Below are 4527 nucleotides of genomic sequence, written 5' to 3' on the forward strand. Positions count from 1 at the left end.
CCCACCTTACGAAGAGTTGCCTGAAAATGTGTCAGAGTTTGTAAAAGTGTTATCGGAAAGGATGGATGATATTCACCATCAAGTACATTCAAACTTGAAAACTTCTGCTGATTCCATGAAGCTATGTTATGATAAGAGATCTACTGAATTCAGATTTGTACCAGGAGACAAGGTGTGGTTGTATAGTTCCAGGAAGACCAAAGAGGAAGTCTCCTAAGTTATCTTCTCCATGGGAAGGCCCATATGACATAGTGGATCGTTTCTCAGACGCGGGTGGTGATGACTAGCTGCCTTCCCTCTAGTCTTAAACCCCTAAATTATGGATGGCCCTCGTGTAGCTTTGCGCGAAATACAAAACAAACAAACAATGAATGATTATATTACATCACAGCCAAATAAAATATTGGATACAGCCAGTTTAGATTTTATATTTAAGCTACTGTCTGTGAATTTATTTAACTATTCATAATTTCCCCTGCTCGTGTTTTCTCTTAGGCACTGTGTGAGTTTCTTACAGGTCAGTAATCACAGTTAACTTCATATCATAAGGTCTTAACATACAGATCATATCCTTTATTTCTATTCACTTGTTGCATAATCATTGTGTTATTTGTGTAATTGATCTATTTGTGTTATTCAATACTCATGAATGACTTTACGTAATGGTCATACACTTAAGTAAGACCACAGAAATATACTTATTTTTACACATTACTGCCACATATATAGATAAGAATTAAAACTCGTCTGTTACTAAAGTTTAACATACACTTTGAGAAAACCCAACTCTTTCACTGCAAGTAGAAACTTTATACATTCTCCATGTGTATGAAAGAAAATCTAGTAAGAAATAGATGGAACACACTGTAGAGATATCAACATTCTGATGTAACAAGTGCTTTATACGATGCTGGATAACATTTTACCTCAGAAAATTCACTTTATAGCTCAGAAATCAAGGGTCTCAATACCCTTTCAGTTATTAACTTGTCAACCACATTTACTTTAGCATTTACTCATCTGGTTGATCATGGACAGCTAGATAAGTACTTTCGCTCTTTTCTCCTCGTCGGGCGAATTGATGCAGCATGAAATGGCATCTGTACCTTCCTCTAACTCATCTATCTCAACCTGTGACTCATGGTCAAGCCAATGGTACCAGAGGTTCATCAATGACATACAGATGGAGATTATTGACATGTTCCACACGCTTTTTCTTCTCGTATTTGCTGTAACTCATACTTGAATGGACCAATCTGCCAGAGATATGGAACTATGCAGCCATATACAAGCTGCTTTCATGCTACAAAAGACATACTTAGTTTTCATGCTGGTACGACCATTTAGTGGTGGTAAAGGGGGGAGCTCGTTGGGGTTGCATTTACCCCAAAATTTACCTTAGCCTCCTCTGTAGTCCCACACACACACTATGAATAATGCTTGTATTAAAGCTGGTTAACTTCCTTAATTTAACAATATGTATGCTTACAGTATGTAGAATTCAGCTTCCTCAGTTTTTTATCCAACCCACATCAGCCCCTCTCGTCAGGAAGAGGCTAGTGCTACCTCTGACTCAATTTCTTTACCATGTTTTCGTAGCACTTGGTCTCACGTTTGGTAGCTTTCCTAACTGTTGACTTGCAACCTCATGAAAACCAACTAATACAAATCTTAACCACTCTACATATTCATATTTACATTGTGGGAAGTCTGCTCTAAGAGAAGGAAGATAAATCATGAGGATTTCTTATCCAAACATGAGCATGTTTGCATGTTTGGCGAACAAACTTCAGACCTCTGTTCAGTTGCTCTGTATGCATATTCATCCCAGAGAGATGAGCCTGAATTAATAAACTTAGCAAGCGTTTGCTTGATTGTTTTTATTACCTGTTCAGCTAAACCATTAGACCGGAGTAATATGGCGAAGTATGCATCTTCACCACACCTACGCTTTACATAACACAGATAATAGTTGGCTGCTGAAATTAGCTCCTTCATCCATGAGGATCTCTTCATGCTATTCAGTGCTCTGCCAACACAATATGCTATTTAAAGTTACATTTGAAATACCCATTGTATTATGGATTATTTCCTCTGTTCTGTGTAACTAGTTGCCTAATTAATAACTTTAGTTCTTCTTAATTATCAGGATCTGATAATCTCGTAACTTCTAAGTGATGTCTTTTTAATGAATCAAGTTCCATCACCAACTGGAAAGCTTCATTTAAAGATGTATACCTACTTTGCTTGAACTTAGTTTTCATATCCTTGTCAGTCATGACATCTATAAATAGACCACATGCCAATGAATTCGTCATTTCAGATGGAGTATCTTGATAAGATAATTGGGCAAGCCTTTCCAGTTCTTCTGCAAATTCGGCTAAGACCTCTTCTTTCCTCTGTATCCTATTCCAGAACTTTGCCCAGAATATTCCCTTCTGGTATGCAATTCCAAACCTGTTGATTAAGGCAGCTACCTATGCTTGGTAGTTGCTATAGTTCTCAGTTGGAAGGTTTCTTAATTAATGTAATTAAACCAGTCCTTTAACATTTATAACAATGTTCACTATTCTGTTCACTCTGGAAATCATTTCAAACTGGTTGGTTTTTGTTAAGTACAAAGCTGCACAATGGGCTCTCTGCGTTCTCCCCACCATGGGTATCAAAGCCTGATTCTTAGCATTTCCAACTGAGCTTGATATGTGCCCCATGATATCTTCCAATCATAGTCCATTGGTTTCTCAATTAGGCAATGTTGGTGAATTTTCCAGCTAAATTCTGGAACAGGATTTGGTAGTGACATGACTGGAATAGTGCAATAAGATCTTGCAGTAACAGATGACATAGCATTAGTAGTCCAGTAAGGTCCTGAAGTAACAGATGGCACAGCAGTAGTAGTAGTAATAGGTGTAGACTAAATAGGTTTCCTATTACATATTTTGTAGTAATTGGTGTTTGAGGTTGGAATCATTGAACAGATGCATGGCTGATTTAATCTTTGTATTTATCAATTCGTTTCCCAGATGTTTCATTCTGTCACTAATGTTTTTTTTACCTCAGCTATCTCTTTTTGTACATCTTCGATTACGTCATTATAGCCTTTCTGTACATATTAGAAATCTTTCTGTATTTTTTAAATTTGTTTTGTAATCCCTATGTACACCCCTAATAGCTTCATGGATAATTTTTTCAATCAGATTTATTTTTGTTCTAAATTCTTCTTGAAATATTTCATCTCCTTCTGTTAACACTTCTCCCAATTCCTGGCTCTCATTAACCTCATTTTCTGTCTCATTGTTTTATTTTAATTTTATGTCTTTTTCTTTTTGACTTTCTTTTAAGTGTTTCATCAGCTTCAATGATGTTCTGATCTCGTTTTGTGAGGTCCAATTGTAAATTGGAGTTTACTCAAAGTTCTATTTTACTTTCATAAAAATAATCCCATTTCTGACCTGTGTTGTAACTTAGCAGGTTTGTTTGGATTATTTGGTCAAAATAATGTCATATTCCGTCGAAGTAACACTAACGAAATAATTTATTTTTCTATAACACTTGTTACAGGCTATGAATATGATCACTTTTGAGTTTGACACAAGTTGTAGGCCTAAGTTCACAACCAATGTGTGAACAGAAAGTCCAAGATTATGGCACGCCTAAATTCCATTTATAAATAAACTTACTCTCAGAATTTCTTTGCTAATCGATCGATTAACTTAATAAACTAGATAACTCTTAAAACAAACACTAACTGAATCATTCAACCAATACCTCATTGAATTCTCAATGTTTTACTGATTTTCATATTTATAAACAGTGTACCCTTGTTTCTAGATACGGCCCAAAATATATTGTTACGTCTCTGTTCGTTTGTTAATTTCCCGTATAATGTCTTTCCGATGAAACTTTAGCGACACAAGTCCTTTCTTAAATAAAACTAGTTTATTCTTTCTCAATTCAACTTTGCAATACACTTAATTTCCACAGTCACGCTATAACAAACGCTATAATTCACAATGAACGACACACGCGCTCAACCCAACTGTCCATCTCTATCTCTGTCTGCAATTCAATTACCTTCCATTGTTGCCGTCACTTCTTGGCGGTCTTATATACATGAATACCGCATATCCAGTAAACACTCCAGCATTCACGAACCTTCGAGAATATGACGTGTTACTAGAGTCACGTGACCCCCGCTATCGTAACACTGCCCCTTCTTTAGAATTGTTCGTCCCGAACAATGGCCACTTGCATTAAATGAATAGATAATTAACAATATCTTGATTAAATGTACAGAATTTACAAACACAAAATTTAAAATACAACAAAGTCTTTTAATTTTACAGGACGTATCTTCTTCCGTACTGGTCTCTGTCTCATTGGGTTCTGCTTCATGTGGGGTTCAGCTGCTTCATCAGGAAACGTCCTATCATTGGTAACAGTCACATCAGTGGTAGTAACTTCATCAAAGGCTTCATTGTTTCCCTTCTCAAAATCGAGTAGAGTTTCTTCTTCGACAGTGGCTTT

This window comes from Limulus polyphemus, unplaced genomic scaffold (assembly GCF_000517525.1).
Source record: "Limulus polyphemus unplaced genomic scaffold, Limulus_polyphemus-2.1.2 Scaffold308, whole genome shotgun sequence".
Classification (NCBI taxonomy): Eukaryota; Metazoa; Arthropoda; class Merostomata; order Xiphosura; family Limulidae; genus Limulus; species Limulus polyphemus.